The following is a 20,150-nucleotide window of genomic DNA, read 5'->3' as shown; positions in this document are numbered from 1 at the left end:
TTAATCTGCCAAAGAATTCCACCAAGTACAAAATACAGGCATAATTTGCTATATTGTTATTGAGGAAAAAGTGCCTCAAGTGATTTGCAAGCGTTCATTTATATACATAAACCTAGTGGCTGCTTTACTCACTTTTCAAAGTATTTTCGTTCGTATGGAATGCACAAAGGACTGACTGATGAGACTACTTCCATTCCTGACTTGATTTTCTCTGCCTGAACGCTCACTGCTACCTGCTAGATCTGCTGTTCAAACCTACCAGTTGCTCGGTGGGGAACGGGAAGGCTGTGTACACATTTAAAGAGAGACAGTTTGAGAACCCTTCTTGGGTCCTTATGAACTGCGGTGGACTTGAAGGCAGTGGATGACTCTTCTCTGTCTGTCCAGCTAGAATTCAGTTTATCGTTTATCTCTGTATGGGCCAGTTGTGGCAAATGACAAGGGAGGGTCATATCGGACTACCTCTGGCTTCCAGAGGCAAAAGTCAGACACACCTCCATGGTCCATTTTTCTTTACTATTCTAACACCAATCATTCCTACTGCTCCACACGACATCTATTCTGGTTTGGATAATTCATTGAAACACCCAACCAGAATTCAGAGATAATTCTCAAAATTAAAGGGGTTAATTAGGGAAGTTAATAGATTACCACAAGTCAGGATCAGCAAATAGTGAGGATCAAGCCATTGGTCTCCTCAGGCACTACTCAAATATCTGTCTCTCTGGTGTTCAGCCCCTTGGGTGCATGGTCGCCAAGGATTTTAGTCTCCCCAGCCACACAGGTTCCTTGACTTTTGCCTCTATGGGCCAGGACACCATGATGTCGGGCCAGATAAGGAAGAGGTACTCCATAGTCTTGGTGTTGCCCTCGGCGTCTCTGATGCATCACATCTGGGCAGGCTCCCCCACTTCAGACAGATATCTTGAATGGGCTCTTCTAAAGTCATTGGGGTTTCTCTCTTCCCTGCTCTTGCTTCAAAGACAGCTCATCCATACAGCCATGGGTGAAGGTGGTAATAAAAACTGACCATTCACCTCTCTTAGTGTTATGAATACCCTATTTACATAGATTCCCCACCTCCCAGTTGTTTGGTAGGATTTACAGAAACTTGGGTAAGAATAGCTGTATTACTTAATTTTACTCCATCACACAATTTCTTAGGTATTGTTTATTTCATTCTTACACAATGTTATTTGAAACCCTTTTGTGAAAACAGTTTGAATTTTTTTTTGATTGGATGGATGGTGAATGGAAAATAAATTATGTTGGGTTATATTGGACAAAGAAATGCACACAATTCTAGAGACTTCCTGTTGGCCATTATACAGTAGGTCTGAAACCTTACAGGGATCCATTCACTGCCCATTTATATTTATCCCAGCTCTCATATCAGAGTCCAAGAATATTAGTCCAGTGTTGCCAATGAACTCATTGGTGGTAAGCCAAATGTCATCTTCTTTTTGAACACAACATTTTTATACTGTAACTAAAATGCATGGCTAGTGTTCCCGATTCCTGGTAGTGGTACCAGATTAGACAACATTTGTAAGAAAACAATCTGAAAATATTCCCTACTCTCATTTTATCTGCTATAAATTATATGGGTTATATATAGGATATATCTGCTATAGATTCATCTGCTACAGATCGGTGTGTGATCTACAGACAAAGGGCTTTCTTATTTAGTTTGCTTGCTATTGCTTTTGTTTTCATATTTCTGGCAACAAAGAAGGGCTGATTATTAGTCTTCATTGGACCTGGCTATGCAACATTATCAGGTTAGGGTACCCAACAATCCAGACCAGTTCCTAGGGTAACATTGTTTTGTTGTTGTTGTTATTGTTTCCTTGAACTTTGATAGACTTAAGTTAGATGTTCTCTCAAGCCTTCATGTTTTTGTAAGCCCTCCAAAGCCGTTGGAAATTAACACCGAACACAAAATCCTTTTAAGTAGTACTGTTTCCATATAAACCTGGTACTACTGCTATTTATTTGTTCGATTCTTTGTCCTCACCCTGCATCAGTGAGCCAAAGGTGACATCTAGTGTGGTTGTGAGCCCATTGTATATAAGGGTTGCTAGCACCCCGCTTACTACCAATGATTAGGTTTATCACATCAAACAAATGGCAACATTGCACATTTCCTTTAGAAATGCCTGCTTTTTAACTCTTTCTTATAGAAATAGTCTGAGCTCAGTTTCCCTATAAAACAGAATATGAGATAAAAAAATTGTGATTATCTATTATTTCTAGTGAGGTGTTTGCTACTAAGCTAGTTGTGATTTTACACACAAAAACTATCCTTCAGTTTGGTCATGTAGGACATATCCTGTGAGATGATACGAAGACATTATATTACGTGAATAAGATTGATGCGTGGAATGACAAGACAATATCATCTGGATCTTCTTGTTCTGTTTCTCTTTGGTCATCATTTAATGCTAAGGATATAATCGGTAAAAAACGTGCCGTGTTTTCACATACTAGGGAAGCTAGACCCTCGGTCGTGACAATTTTGTTGATGAAATTGTATAATTCCAAATGTAGCATAGTGGAGATCATGTCAAGACCTACGCCTTACTCCTAGAAATTGTTCCTTTAAAAAAAAAAATGAGAGCACAGGAACCAGATGAGTCGTTGCTAGGACAGACCCAGATGGAAAAGAAGAAGAAGCACCCAAGGTTAGGGACGACAGTGAAATCAATGAACTATCCAGAAGCAGGTATGTGTTGTCTAGATAGTGCCGGAACTTTCCCTGTGGCTGTTTAACGCACACTCTCACCAGCACTATAGAGTTGTGGCTGCTCCACATATTTAACAAGCCTGGTATTTTCAGTTTTCTTAACCTTAGCCTATTTGATGCCTGCTACTAGCATATTATAAGGTTTTATCATATGCATTTCTCTAATTATCCTTTTATAAAATATCTATTCTAAATTCTACTTTTTTCTATTAACAGATAGATCTTTTTCAAATGGATTTATAGATATTTTTTAATAATTTTAGAGTATATTTTGGCAGAAAGGTTAGTCAAATTGTTTCTATGAAATTCAACTACTTATTCTAAAGATATCAATATATTATAAAATTACATGGATTCATGTATATTATTCTGAACAGTACTTACATCATTGGTCATTATTTCACATAACTAAAAGCTTCATTATTACGAGGAAAATGTCTTATATAAGGGTGAAGAAAGCACTTTAGGATTTTACAAACGTGGATCTAATTTTGTTTTGTTTTTTGAAAATTCTTAATGCCAATTTCATGTTTTGCTCTTTGTTATAAAATTATACATTCATTAGATCTTGAATTTTATATCAGAAATTATTTATTTTTGCACATTAAAAATGACCTATTCTCATATTTCTGATCAGAATATTTTGTCTTATTGTTAACACTTTAAAAACAATGCATTCTTGCTCTTGCCTTTAGTGGTCAGCACTTGAACTTCAATGTGCCTAGGGTAGTTTTAGGTTTGTAACACTCCTTGAATCTGTGTTTTTTAAGTATTTCTCATCTTTTGTCTCTGTATCTATTAGTCCTTTTAACATTACAATTAACTGATGTTTGCTTTTTTAACTATATCATCTGTCTGTATTTTGCATGCATTTTTTCCTTTTATTTAAGCCTGGACTTTTTTTTTTTAATCAATTTATTGGGGCTCATAAAATTCATCACAATACATAGATCAATTGTGTAAAGCAACAAATGTATAGATGTGCTTTACACAATTGACATTTTCTTTTCACTTGATTTCTAGTTCAATAATACTCTGGTAATGTCTGTTTCAATCGTTTTTAAACCCACATGTTTAATTCTTTATTTCAGTCACTATGTAATGTTTTTCTTGTTGTTAACTTTGTTTTCTTCAAAATATACCCATTTTAAAAGTGAAATTGAATAAAAAAGATCAAAGATATTTTAACATCCCATATTATAGCCATTATTTAGATCTCCTTTGGGTCTTCTATGTTATTATTTTCTATTTAGTTTGGTAATTTTTCTTCATGTTTTATTTTACCTTAACGCCTGATATTTTAGATAGAAAGATGTGTAGGAAATTTGAGACTCTGCTGTGATGTCATTTTCTGCTAAGCAGTGTTTGCATTTCCTCATCAGAACAGCTACAAGGGAAACAACGTAGTCAGCTGACTCTGGGCCACTGAGTCCACCCCAGCTTGCAGCCCGCCTTGGGACAGAGTCACCCCAGGATCAGACGCCCTTCATTGATGAGAGAGGACCCGGACCTCGGCTTCAGTTTATGTGAGGACTTACGTGTGTCCAGTTCATTCTTAATACTTGGCATTTTGAGGGGAGTTACTAAAATAATTTATACTATAAAAAAGCCTTTCATCCTTTCTGGGTCCTAAACATCAATGCTCCTGAATATTCTAAAAATGACACAGGCTGTATCTAACTTTGAAAATATTTGGTGCATTGTCAGAAGTAATAATCCCAAGGATAGAAGAAACACCAAAGTTGGTATCTAATCTTCAGCACATTTTTAAACCATAATTCAGCACTACATATTCTCAGGAACATGTTAACATTCTAATAAAATCAAAGGCTATTTTATATGAAGGTGCTTCAAAAAGCTTATTGGGGAAAAAAATGGAGTTTTTCAATGAACATTTAGAAACCCTCTCATATGCTCAATTCAATTTGTCCTCTTGCGTGTAGCATGAGATATTCCCCAAAGCAAATTTGCCATTTCCAGAAGCAACTTATTTCTTAAAAAAATTTTCCATAATCACTTGATTATAACTTATCTTATGGATTTTAATATTTCATTTTGTCATATTTTGAATGTGCCCTTTCTCATCCTCTTGGCAATGACATACTGAATTTTGTAACATGCATCAGCAAATAGGTATTAACTGAATTATTGAAAATATATTTTCCATGGAACAATAGATATAATCTAGGAGGTAGTAACTCTCAACTATTCATTATTATTCTCGGATATTTAGACAAGTATGAATAAAATAGAATATAACAAACATTGCAAATATAAAAACAAAACTGCAGGATAAGGAAGACAATTTTTGGTTATTTCCAAGTGGGTTCTGCAATTATCCTAAAAGTCATTTCTCTTGGGAGCTTGCCATTTCATAAATATGTAAGAAGAAAAAAAGTATTATTGGACATATGCAATTTGTTTCATTTCCTAAGTTAATAATAAATATAGTTTCCACAAAGAACCACTAGAATAAATTAAAATAATTGTTGATGTACATTTTAATGGATGTCTATTTTCTCTTTTTTAGCTTACCTCCTCTTTTTGTAGCATCAACAATAAAGTCAATATTGATAATAGTTATAATTATAAACACACAGTTATTACATTCATCAGGATATTGAAATAAATAAAGACTATTATCTAATCTATAACTGTTAAATGACAAAAGATTTTCGCTATGACATTTTAAATGTACTGCTGAGTTTGTCAATTTTTTACCTCACACATATTTTTTTTTGGTTACAGTTGTTGACTGCTAATTTGAAATCAAGAAACATGCTTTTGCTTGCCTTTGCAGGTATTTACATGTGTGAAAACTTTTCTAATTTGACAATAGGAAGTTAGAAAATATATTATCTTTCAAAGAACGTATGTGTAAACATTTCAGCACCCAGGTGCTAATCGAATGGTTTACAGTTTGGGTCCAATCAAAGTGGCTCAAAAGAAAATTGTGCTCATCTGCTTTCAAAAGTCACAGCCTCAGAAAACACTGTGGACACAATTCAACTCAGAAATAAAAGGGTTCGTGATGAATTGGGCTTGATGCTATTAATCGCATCTCGTCTTGATTTAAGGGTCAAGTACACATACAGTATGTGCAGTCTTTCATATACCTGAAATTATGTGTACTAGGTCATAGATACACACAGAAACCAATAGTGGATACTGCAAAACTAGAAAGAACTTCATATAAAATGATGATCTATTCTTGAGATTATAGAGCTGGTATTCACCCTGTATGATAGAAAGCTAATGGATCATATTAAAAAATAGTTGTATATTCAAATGTTGACTTATTATTTTAGTGCATTTTGTATGAATTTCTAACTACAGGTATCACTTTAATAACACATTAATTGGTGTGCACAATACCCTTATTATAGAACAGTCCTTGGTTTTACAGATATTTGTATGTGTGAGCCAATTGTCTGTCAGATTGTCATACTGGGCTGGCGTGTTTGTTGCTGCAATGCTGGCAGCTTTGTCAATGAATTTGACATTCTAGCCATGTCAACTAAAGGGAACAGGTTTAAGCAGAGTTTTCAGACTAAGAAAAGAACTGAAGAAAGAATAGGCTGTCTACTGTAGAGGAATAATTTACTGAAAAATCCTATAGGGAGTATCAAAACATTGTTAGTTACTGAAAATCTAATGAACAGAGTAGAGCCTTGCCAGAGATTGCGCCAGAAGATGAATTCTTTATGTGGAGAGACACAAAAAATAGGTGTCCAAGGAAGGGCTGCCTTCTCAGAGTGGAGTCAGACACATGGGCCTAGGTGAAGACAATCCTTGGGGAGTAAAGCCTTAAGGGGCTTTATTTCCTGTTGGGCCTCTCGCAAAATGAGAAGAAACCACCATAGTTATTAATTAAAAATGGAACTTGAAATATAGAACTTATAAATCTAAATAAATTTGAACTCATGAAACATAAAATAGAACACATAAAAATCAATATTCTAGGCATTAGTGAGCTGTAATGAATTGAAATCGGCCATTATGATCAGAAAATCATATGATTAGCTAAGCCAAGAATGACACCATCAAAGGGAATGGCATTGCAGTCACTGTCAGAAAGGACACTTCAAAATCTATCTTAAGGACAATGCTACCTGTCCACATACAAGGATATAGAGTCAAACCAAAAGCCAAATTCACTGCCATCGAATCAATGATAACCCATAGTGACCTGCCGTGGATACCCCTGAGAAGAATAGGAATTCTTGAACACTTTGTGGTGCTCATTCAGCTATTGTACATGAATCAACAGGCAGTTAGGTGAAAAGAGCAAGGATTACTACATGGTTTAAAATCAGGAAAGGTGTGCCTCAGGACTGCATCCTTTCACCATACATATTCATTCTCTATGCTGAACAAATCATCAGAGAAGCTAGATTATATGAAGAAGAGTTTGACATCAGACAGGAAGGCTTATTAATAACATGTGTTATGCAGATTGCACACCTTACTTGTTGAAAGTGAGGAGGACTCAAAGGACATGCTGATGAAGACCAAGGATTGAAACCTTCAGTATAGATTACAACTCAATGTAAAGAAGACTGTGTTAGTCTGGGTAGACTAGAGAAACAAATTCATTGACACTTATATGTGTATGAGAAAGTTTTAAATAAAGGGTGATTATACATTAAGAAAGCATCCCAAACCAGCCCATAAGTCCGATATTAGCCCATATGTCTGATACCAATCTATAAAGTCCTCTTCAGACTCACGAAACACATGGAATGATGCCGAATGCAGGATGATCACAGGCCAGCGAGTAGAAAGTCTTTGGATTTAGTGGTGCTGTAAGCATCTCGCTTGCTCAGCTCAGTGGCAGGAGTTTCCAAGTGGCTCCTCCAGTTCCCAGCACATGGGTCTATAAGCATAGTGTCATGTGTCTTGTCAGTAGAGTGTCTCCAAACAGTCAGCAGAGAGAGAGAGGTGTCTTCCACCTCCATGAAGGAAAATACAGGAGTTCCCAGAATTCTCAGAGGAAGGCCATGCCCACACAGAGGCCTCATTAGCTATAACCCAATTGACAGGCTAGACTCCACCCCTTCACTCTTAATCTTCTCCAGTCCCAAACTGACACCAGATTATGTAACTACTACAAAGACCGAAATCCTCACAACTGGGCTAATAGGTAACATCATGATAAAAGGAGAAAAGGTTCAAATTTGTCAAGGATTTTGTCTAACTTGGATCCATAATCAATGCTCATGGAATCAGCATTCAAGAGTTCAAAATCTGCTGTATGACTTCTTTAGAGCATTGAAGAGTAGGGATGTTACTTTGGGGACTAAGATGTGTCTAACCCAAACCATGATATTCTCCATTGCATCATATGCATGTGAAAGTTGGATATTGAATAAGAAAGACCATAGAAGATTAGATGTATTTGAACTTGGTGCTGGAGAGGAGTATTGACGGTACCATGGGCTGCCAAAAGGACAAACATATATCTGTATTGGAAGAAGTAAACCAGAGTTCTCCTTAGAAGCAAAGATGATAAGACTTTGTCTTCCTTTGGGCATACTGTCATGAGAAGTCAGTCCCTGGAGAAGGACATCCTGTTTATTAAAGTTGGGGTGGGGGGCGGGGGGGGGCAGTGAAAAAAGAGGAAGGCCCTCCACAAGATGGATTGACACAGTGACTGCATCAATGGGTCCAGGTATGGGAACAATTGTGAGGGTGGCTCAGGACAATGCAATGTATCATACTTTTGTGCATAAACTTACTATGGGTTGGAGACAACTTGACAGTAACTGTGGTGGTTACATACTCTGTTGTCACCTTGAGACCATTAAGAGTGAGGGGGTGGAGGATAGCCTGTCAGTCAGATCCCAGCTGGATGACCTCATTTGGAAGTGCCAAGAAGATAAATAGCTCGCTGTAGGTAGGACATGATACGTCCTGCGAGACATTCCTGTTGACAAACCACATGGAGCTACACTGATAGAACCAGAGTCGAGGAACTGGAGGAGCAACGTGGAAACCCACACCAGCTCTGAGATGCTTCTACCACCACTGAATCCACAAGACTTTCCACCTACTGGCCTGTTAGCTTCCTTTATTAGAGTCATTGCATATGTTGCATGAGTCTGAAGAGGAATTTATAGATTGGATGGTTAGGGATTTGGTCTGCACTGGGGTGGGATGTTTTCTTAATATACAATTACTCTTTTAGATAAAGTTCTTTTTTATACACATATGAGTGTTTATGAATGTGTTTCTCTAGTCTAGCCAGACTAACACAGCACCTAACAACCACAAGTTCAAGTTAAAGCCTAAGAAAATTAAAACAAGTCCAGAAGAGCCAAAATATGATTTTGTGTCTTTCCCACCTGGGGTAGTTACATAATCTGGACTTGAGAGGATTAGGACTGAAGGAGTAGAATCTAGTCTGCCAATTGGGTGATAGCCAATGAGGCCTGTGTGGGCATGACTTTCACCTGAGGATTCTAGAAATTCCTGGATTTCCTCCTTGGAGGTGGGAGAGACTCTCACTCTGTGCTCACTCCCCGAGAGATGCTCTACTGACAAGACACATGGCATTACGCTGATAGATCCCATGCCCTCGGAACTGGAGGAGCCATGTAGAGACTCCCTGCCAGCAGTGAAATGCTTCTACTGCCACCACTGACCTGTGATCGTCTTGCATTTGGCAGCATTGCATGTGTTTTGTGAGTCTGAACAGGACTCTATAGATTGGTATAGGACAAATGGGCTAATATTGTACTTATGGATTTGATTTGGACTGGGCTGAGATATTTTCTCAATATTCAGTTGCTCTTGCATATAAAGCTCATTCCTATACACATATGAATTCCTTGAATTTGTTTCTCACCACCTGAAACTCCATAACATCTCAAAAACACATTTGCTGCATTAAATCTTAATGACAGGAGTTTTAATGATCTGTGTGATGACATGAAGAACATCATACATGAAGCAAGCAAAAGGTCATTAAAAAGGCAGGGAAAAAATTAAAGAGCAAAGTGGATATCAGAAGAGACTGAAATACGTTCTTAATTTCAGAGTAGCTAACATAAATGGAAAAACTGATAAAGTTTAAAAAAATGAAGAGGAACTTTCAAAGGGCTGCTTGAGAAGGCAAAGTAAAATATTATGACATGTTCAAAGACATAGCTAGAGAACCGAAAAGAAAGAATACACTTAGCCTTCATACACTAAAATAAATTAAAAATATCAAGTCTCGAGTTGCAATATTGAAAGACTCTATGTGCAAATTACTAAATGATGCAGGAAGCATCTAAAGAAGATGGAAAATATAGAGTCACTGTACCAAAAATAACAAGTTGGCATTCCACCATTTCAGGAGGTAGAATAGGGGCAAGAACCAATGGTATTGAAGGAAGAAGTTCAAGCTGCACTGAAATTGCTAACCATAACAAGGCCCTAGGAATTGATTTAATACCAACTGATGTGTTTCAAAAAGATGATGAAAAACTATCAGCACTCACTCATCTATCCCAAGAAGTTTGGAAGACAGCTATTTGACCAACTGTTTATAAGATATCCATATTTGTACCCATTCCAAAGAAAAATTGCCCAACTGAATACTCAATTTATAGAACCATATCATTAATATCACATACAAGCAAAATTTAACTGATCATCATAAAACAAAGATTTTAGCAGTGCATTGGCAGAGAGTTCCAGAAGTTTGGGCTGGAAGAGGACTTGGAACAAGGGATGTCATTGCTAAATTTAGATCAATTTTGGCTGAAAACAGAGAATATCAGCAAGATGATACTTCTGTTTATACTTCTGTTTCTTTGACCATACAAAGGTATTTGACTGAGTGGATCATAAGAAACAATTGGTAATCTTGTGAAAAAATAGGAATATCAGTACATGTCATTGTGCTTACTGGGAACCTATACAAGAATCAAGAGGCAGCTTTGGGAATTGGAAAAGAGGATATTACATGGTTTAAAATCAGGAAATGAATGTTAAGTTTGTATCCATTTGACCATACATATTCAATCTGTATACTGAGAAAATAATCAGGAAATCTTGGTTATAAGAAGAATAATTCAGCATCAGATTTGGAGGAAAGCTTATTAACAATCTGTGATATGTAGATAAGACAATTTCGCTTGCTGGAAGTAAGGAGACTTGAAGGACTTGCTGACGGAGACCAAGGATTGCAGCCTGCAGTTTGGATTACAACTCAATGAAAAGAAAGTAAAAGTATTCACTATAGACAAATAGGTCACAAAACGATAAGCAGAGAAAAGGTTGAATGTCAAGGATTTCATCTTGGTTGGATCCACAATTAACGCTCATAGGAGCTGAAATAAAGAAGTCAACCATGCATGTCACTAGGTCAATCTCCTGCACAAGACCTCTTGAACGTGTTGAAAAGCAAGGATGTTACTTTGAAGACTGAGGTACACCGGCCCCAAGCCATAATATTTTCAATTGCCTCATGAACAGGTGGAAGTGGAACACTGAATAAGGAAGACTGAAGAAAAACAAATGTATTTGAACTACGGTATTATAAAGAATATTGAAAGTACCATGGAGAGCCAAAAAGCAAATATGTCTGTCTTGGAAGAAGTATAGACAGAATGCTATTTAGACTGAAGCAAAGATGCGTGGGCTTTACATCAAATATTTTGTACAGGTTACCAGAAGAAACTATTCCTGGAAGAAGGACATCATGCTTCGTAAAGCGGAAGGGCAGCTGACAAGAGGAAGGCCCTCTCTCATGAGCTCGATTGACACAGTGCTGCATCAAGGGGCTTAAACATCAGAATAACTATGAGGATGGCCCTGGACCAGCGGGTATTTCCTTCTGTTGTTCGTAGGGTCGTTATGCGTGAGAACTGATTCAACCGCACCTAACAAAACAACGTGATATGCGTAAAAACTTGTCCAATTGAAATCGTCTCTCAAAGAATATTCAAATATTTTAAACATCATTATATAAAGAAGAGCAAATGTACATCTTCAGGATGGCATTAAAGTACAACAAATGCTAGCAATGGTTCTCTGAAACAAATGTATTTTCTTTTTAAAATATTATCTATCCCACACATTTATATGTATTGCAGACGCTGGAAGATGCACATAGCTAACATGTATAGTTGCTATCCTGAAGTACAATGGTTTGATTCTACCCATAGGCACTTTAGAAGAAAGCCCTGTGATCCTTTCCCACAAAAAACTAGCTGTTGAAAACCCTGTAAAGCTTAGTTATAGTCTAAGACCCCCATGAGATGGAATTGAAACAATGGTACTGATGGTGGTGGTCAATGTTATTTTAATACTAAAATAATAATTATAAAAGTAACTATGCTATGTCCATTGGAAAACTGAAATCAGGAATCTTCTTGTTTGATTCTCAATTGCCCATTCCTAATCAATTAGAAAGACTTGAAGATTGTGATTAGACATCAAACATTAAAAAAAAGAAAACAGGGAAGAAAGAAAGGATCAAAGTAAATATCAACAGAGATTCTGGAACATGCTCTTAATAGCAGAGTAATTAAGGTAAATAGAAATAAAAGAATTGAACAGAAAATTCCAAAGGGCAGCTTGGAAAGGCAAAGTAAAATATTCTTATGAAACGTATCGAGAGCTGGAGTTAGAAAACCAAAAAGGAAGAAAATTCTCAGCATATCTTTACCTGAAATAAAGAAAAAATATTCAGGTCTCAAATTGAAATATTGAATGATTTTGTGGGCAAAATATTGAACAATGCAGGAAACATTAAAAGCAGATGAAAAAATACACAGTCACTTCACTAATCCACATTTAACCATTTCAACAGGTAGCAAATGATCAACAGCCAATGATACTGAAGGAAGAGGTCCACACGGCACTGAAGCAGTAGGCACAAACAAGGCTCCAGGAATGGATGGAATAACTACTGAAATGTTTCAACAATCTGATGTGGCACTGGAAGCACTCACTGTTCTGTAGCAAGAAATTGGAAAGACAGCTATTTGGCAAACTCACTGGAAGGGATGCACATTTGTACCCATTCCAAAGAAAGGTGACACAACCGAAGGCTCAAAATATAGAATAATATTAATATTACATGCAAGTAAAACTTTGCTGATGACAATCCAATAATGATTGCAGCAGTACATTGACATGGAGGTGCCAGGGGTTCAGGCAGGATACAGAAGAGGACGCGAAACAAGGGAGCTCATTGTTAATGTCAGCTGAGTCTTGACTAAAACCAGAGAATACCCGAAATCTTTACTTGTGTTTTATTGACTATGCAAAGGTATTTTACTGTGTGGATCATAACAAATTGATGATAACCTTGAGAACGGGAATCCTGGAATACTACATGGTGCTCATACAATTGTGGGGACATAACAAGGGCATACTGCATGATTTGAAATCAGAAAAGGTGTGTGTCACAGTTGCATCCTTTCATCATACTTATTCAATCTGTATCCTGAACAAATAATCAGAGAAACTTGCTTGTGGTGAAGAAGAATGTGGCAGCGAGATTCAAGGAAGACTTATTAGCAACCTGTGATATGCAGATGGCACAACCTTGCTTATTGAAAGAGAGCAGGTATTGAACTAAGTAATAAAAAGGAAACTGAAGAGTCTTGGTGGTGTCATGGTCATTTTTCAGATGCGATCCACAAGGTCAGCAGGTGTACCCCTGGCTCTTTGGGGAAAGTTGGGGCTTTCTATTCCTTTAAAGAGTAAGAATCTCAGAAACTCACAAGGTCAATTCTATCCTGTCCTATAAGGTTGCTATGAGTTAGCGTTGACTAGATAGCAGTAAGGGATAAAGGAAACTTGTTTAGACTCATAATCAATGTTCATGGAAGCAGCAGTCAAGATATTAAATGATAAACTGTTTTGGATAAATCTGCTGCACAAATCTCTTTGAAGTGTTGACAAGCAAGAATATTGCTTTGAGGAAGAGTAGGGTGGACCTTGCTCAAGCCACACATTTTTGATTGCCTCATATGCTTGTAAAAATTTGGCACTGATTAGGGAATATTAAGATTAAATGATGCATTTGAATTACGGTGCTTGCAAAAAATATGGGAAGTACCATGCACTGCCAAAAGAATAAACAGATTTATTGTGATAAAGGATAGCCTAAATGCGCCTTAGAATAAAATAAAGGGAAACATTTTCTTATGTATTTTGGACATATTATAATGCGAGACCAGTCCCTGGAAAAGGACATCATACTTTGTACAGTAGAGAGGCAAAGAAAAATGGAAGAGTCTTGACAAGGTGGAATGACACTGTGGCTGCAACGTTGGGTTTAAACGTAAGGACAATAGTGAGGATGACATAGACAGTGGTTCTCAAACTTCCAAATGCCGCCACCCTTTAATATAGTTTCTCATGTTGTGGTGACCCCAACCATAACATTATTTTCGTTGCTACTTCATAACTGTAACTTTGCTACTGCTATGAATTGGGCGAACCCTGTGAAAGGGTCATTTGACCCCCACAGGGGTTGCGACCCATAGGTTGAGAACTGCTGTCAGAAGACCATTATACCCTCTAATCCAGCTGTCCTCAACCAGTGGGTTGCCACCCCTTTGGGGGTACAATGACGCTTTCACAGGGATCACCCAATTCATAACAGTAGTAAAATTACAGCTATGATGTAGCAACGAAAATAGTTTTATGGTTGGGGGGGTCACCACAACACGAGGACTGTATCAAAGGGTCACAGCATTAGGAAGGTTGAGAACCACTGGTTCTAACTCGTACAAATGTTATAGGAACAAGTAGAACTGCCCCCAAAGGACGTCCAAGGCTATAATCTTTAGGAAAGGAGACAGCCAGATCTTCCAAAGAACACTTGATAGATTCGAACCACAGAGATTTGGGTTAACAGTCCAACTCTTAAACACTAAGTCACCAGGGTTCTTTGATATTAAACATATTAACCCTTCAGTTAAAAAGTAATATTTGCTACACTAAATTATAAAACACACATATTTATATGTAAATAAAAGCCAATATGAACATTTTCTGTTACCATGATTCCATTTAACAATTTAAAAGCAAATGGATCTATTGGACTGAATCTTGTTAGTCAAACATGTGGTTTGGTAAGCTAAATTCCTCAGCAAACATTGATGTGCTAATCTAATAACATCATTTTAATATTTTCTTACTGGAAGCATATAAAGAGTTGTTCAGAGTAAAAAAGGTAAAAAATTATTATTATTTTTGTGTGTGTGGCACAAGCATACCTATTTCTATAAAGGTATGAACGGACACGAATAACCAAGTAATTTATCAAAATATTCACATTTCCTATATCTGTTTTTAAGGGGCAGAAAAAAATAGTTCCCATTGATATTTCATGCAGGACATTTCCTTTTAAGTCTTAGAGTGATTCCCTCTTACCTGGTGTGCAGCATTTAATGAAAGTTGCAATACTTTGGTTGGAAACTTACCACCCCAGGCCAAAAACAGCAGACAAGGTTGATGTTTATGAATTACAAATGAATGGTAGATTTCCACATACCATACATTACAGGAGTTGGAGACCTATTGTTCCCTCTGAATGCATAATGAAAATGTCAGCATAATCTTTTTTCCTGTGCTACATAATCTAGCTCAGATCACAGGAGAGTATTTCATTATTTATCTATATTCTCAGTATATAAATAAATTATACTACTTATTTTACAATAATTAATTATAATCAACAGATGCAATAAAGTGTCTACCAACAGAGCAACTGAAATGTTTGTATTCATCTGTTGGAATTTCCAAACCCTGATAGATTTTGCTTATGCGCCCTAAAAATGTTTAGGTTATTTTGTTGAATTTTAAAATTCTTATTGGCTTCTGCACCCATTGGGAAAATGCCTGCAGTTTGTTTGTTTTTATTTTAAAATAGCTTTTTACTAGAACTACAATGAAATTCCAAAATCATGTGAATTGCCTAAATAAAACTCAGACTTTTCTTTTGCATTAGTCTGTATTATTAATCTTCTTTGTTTAATCTTATTGTTTCCAAAGCAAACTATTGAACAAGAAGGCTCTGTAGGGAGTGAACACACAAATAAATCTCCTCGGGGTGATATATACAGTTCTCATAACAAATTCTTGAATATTTTATAAACTGAAAATGTTCTTTCCATAATTTTGCATCTTTTTTACCATACCAAGAAGTTTATTATTCATCTTTAATATACAACTTAAAAATGTTAGGTGTATATTCCCTATGAAAAACATTCCAAATCCTACTATCTATGACTGAGGAAGTATTGTGGAATACGTGTTTCAGGAAAACTTTTAAAAGTAAAATATTATTAACTATGTATAACTGAAGGGTATATTTTAAGTGTAAAACTATTTGAATGTATTCCATGTGCTGAACTAGATATAGTTTAGATAATTAAAAGAAAAAAAATTCCCTAGCAGAAATTTCAGTGTTGCTACCAATTTATTCTTAGCATATTAATTATTCTTTAGAATAAGCTAACATTTTCAATTTTAGAAAATTTGAGGATTAGGTTTCTTGATGATTGCGAATAAGGCTATTTTAAATGGATGTCCTTCATTCCTTCATCTTTTGCATTTTGAGTATCATTAATGAAGATTGTGTTACTCAATGGAAATTCAGTGTGTAACTCCAGATTGATGTTTTGAGGGCTTTTACCCTTGACCAAACAGACTCCAAAGCATCTTAACATTACTCCATTTGCAATGGAAAACACCTAGATTGAAGGAGCTCTGGAATAAAGAAATCACCACAGAATCACTGTTAGAAATGCAACAGCCTGAGATAGCCACTTCATTAGAAAGTGAGCATGTAGCGAGCTTTACAGGAACTTATTAAAGGAAGCTTTTAGTTAAATGTTAATCAATAAACAGTATGTCTAATTATTATAGTTTGAGTGTCTCCGAAGGAATACACTATTCTACAAATGGGCCCTGAAATAAGAAGCAATCATTCAATAGATATTGTGAAGAAAAGAAAAAAAATAATTACACTAATAAAGATACCTACATCCTGAAAAAATTAAATCTTTGGGGGGGAAATACAAATTATTAATTACTATTTGCTTTAGGGATTGATGAAAATATCTGTGCTATCTATGGCTTTTGGGTTATCTCACTTTATATAATTTTGCTTAATAAAATGTATATCATTATCACCTCAGTGTACAACACTTCGCAACACTATCAACCCCAATGTCTGATTTAAAAACAAATATTTGGCAATTAGTCTACAGTAGTATGCATTCTAATTAATATAAAAAAGAAAATTCTAAGTAAAATATCTTTTACACAAATGAAATGTTCTTTGGTAACAATGCTGAGGTAGGCATATAGTTCAAGGCTGGTGAGCATCTCTGATCTCAAAGATCCTTCAGTGCTTGTATAGCCATGACATATATTGTTGTCCTATGGATATCACTTTATAGATAGCATCACTCTCAAACACATAAAGAAAAAGAAGTCATACCTCAAAATTTTAAAGGCAAAAATGATGTTGCTTATTTAGGCTTCATTCATAACCCCTTGGTGAAAACTTACAAAGAGATAAACAGATACAAACAGTTGCGGGTACTGTAATCCCTAGGAAAGCAGAAAATGCCTTTTTTATATTTCTAAAAGATGAGAGTAGATATTGGCAAAAATAATACATCTTTATCAAATTCGGTTTATGTAGCTAATATGACTAAATATGTAACTAAAATAATCATATGTTCTGCTGTAAAACGGTGAAGATTTAAAAAAATTAGCTATAACAATAAAATAATAAAATGAATGTCTGATGACCATAAAGTCATCACATGGACCTTTGTGAAGAACCACCTCAGATGCAGAATGACACTGATGTATTGCTTTGACATCTCAAATGCCGTGAGTTATATTTACTAAAGGACCAACTAACAATAAAGCTTAAAGCAACAAGATGAAATATACACAAAATCACCTCTGATTCCAGTGCACTAAACAGAGAATTTAAGAAATAAATTGAGCACAAATCAGAAGGAGAGGAATAGCTATACAAGAAAGAAAACAGAGATTCACCTATTAACCATATCCTGCCTGTCAGCACAGAGTAGCATGAAAAATTAGGACAGCAGCAAGCAGCAATCAGGAATGAGAAATCTAAGAAAGGAACCTCAAGTGGAGTATAATTGGTGGGTTAGGGTGAGTTCTCTAAAGAAGAAAAATAAATCCCTATCAAGAAAGTAGTTCATCCAGTAGTAGATGGGGTAAGTCCAGTTCCATGAAAAGTCATGGGTCAGACGATGAGCTGGACTTTTCCTGTCTCCCCTAGCTGGTGGGGGTGCTGATGAACCAGGAAGCAGGAAGAGGAACCCAGAAGCAAGAGTGCAAAGCTGGTGAGGCACAGGAGATAATTCAAGATCAGATGGTCAGGCGCGTGGCTGCAAAGTCAAATGAGTCCAAGGTTGGCTGGCATTATAGCAGGCCGTTGGCTCAAGTCCAAACAACCTAAGGTCCATGAGATGGATTCAGGAATAAGGACAGCAAGAAAAGAAAAGCATTCCCATAGAGTAGACTTAAATAGAAGTGAAGCACATCCCCAGTAAAAAGTTTTTTTTTCCAATTGCACCAGCACTGTGACCTGATTAAAGGGCTAAAGGGATAACACTCCTCTCTAATCTTTCTACAACTGCTTGGATGATCCAATTATGGAGATCACATTATGATCCGATTATGTTAGATCTCATCTAGAGGGAAGCTTCAACTGTTAAACTACTGAGAATTCTCACCCAGCCAAGTTAACACAAACCTATCACAGCTGGTGGTAGAGATTTTGTGTAAATAGCCCTGGAAAGAAATGAAAAATTGGGGAAGATTTAACCAGGGACCGGGAAACTCTGTGGGGGAAGTATGGGAGTGCTACAGCTTTGAAACCAGAGTCCTAGGAAGTGCCTCTTGAGCGAGTGAAAAAGACTGCCATCTGAACTTTAGAGATCAAGGTTCATAGAGAGAGTACACAATTGTGGGAAAGGAAGGCGATAAACACAGGAGTAGATGAGAGCTCCAGACACTCTGGTGAGTGAAAGCAAGGCAGCTAGTTATTAGTGCAGGGGTTGCCTCTCAGTAAAGAATACAGCCAATTATATGGGAGTTACTCAGTAACAAGTCAACACACAGTTATAACTGGAGTCCCCTGCCAGAAACTTTTGTGGCTTAAAAACCCATCCTACCTGCCATATGCATTAGAGCAGGGGTCCTCAAACTTTTTAAACAGGGGGCCAGTTCACTGTCCCTCAGACCGTTGGAGGGCCGGACAATAGTTAAAAAAAAAAACTATGAAAAAATTCCTATGCACACTGCACATACCTTATTTTGAAGTTAAAAAAAAAAACAGGGCAAAAACACCTGGCAGGTCAGATAAATGTCCTCAGTGGGCCGCATGTGGCCCAGTTTGAGGACCCCTACAGAGGGTCACTGTACTGCCCATTCCCTCAGGCACAGGAGGTGTGCCATGATGCTAAAATTCAGTCACCTTCTACATCTAGTCCTAGTACCCATGCTGAAGGGTGAAAGTCCGTGGCCAAGCTCACTAAGCTTTCTGAGGTACAGGTACTCGCACATCCCTATCCAAGCCAAGCCATGCTTAGTACCCTCTCCATGAGTTGCAGGCATCTTGCATTTCCATATGAAAGTCTGACCTAGCCAATCAGTGACTGATGACAACTGTACCACCAGCGTGTCATTTGGAAAACAAGTACTTGGCCAATTGACTGAAAGATCCATATTTGTACCCATTCTGAAGAAAAATGACCCAACAGAATGCTCAAATTACAAAACAATATCATTGTTATTGTAAAATTTTGCTGAAGATCATCCAACAATGTTTGCAGTGATGCATTGAGAAGGAGTTGACAGAGGTTTAGGCAGGATACAGGAGAGGACTTAGAACAAAGGATATCGTTGATGATTTCAAATGGATCTTGACTGAAAGCAGAGAAAACCAGAAAGACGTAAGATTGTGTTTCATTGAATATGCAAAGGCATTTGATTTTACGGACCATAACAGACTAAGGAGAGCCTTAAGAAGAATGGAAATTCCAGAACACTTCACTGTGCTCATGTAGAACTTGTACATGGATAATGAGGCAGTTGCTCTAACAGAACAAGAGAATAGTGCATGGTTTAAAATCATGGAAGGTATGTATATGGTTTTAACTTTTACCATATTTATTCAATCTGTATTCTGGGCAACTGCTTAAAGAATTGGTTAATATGAAGAAGAATTTAGCATCAGGATTAGAGGAAGGCATATTAACAAACTGTTAAATGCAGATGACACGACCTGGCTTGCTGAAAGTAAGGAGGACACGAAGAACTGGCTAGAGTAAACCAAGCATTTCAGCCTTCATTATGCATTGCAACTCAACTTAAGAAGACAAAAGTCCACGCCTGGACC

The sequence above is a fragment of the Echinops telfairi genome, unplaced genomic scaffold, assembly GCF_000313985.2.
Source record: "Echinops telfairi isolate 266 unplaced genomic scaffold, ASM31398v2 ScPeMD7_7421;HRSCAF=8459, whole genome shotgun sequence".
Taxonomy (NCBI): domain Eukaryota; kingdom Metazoa; phylum Chordata; class Mammalia; order Afrosoricida; family Tenrecidae; genus Echinops; species Echinops telfairi.
This window is presented reverse-complemented; position numbering follows the sequence as displayed.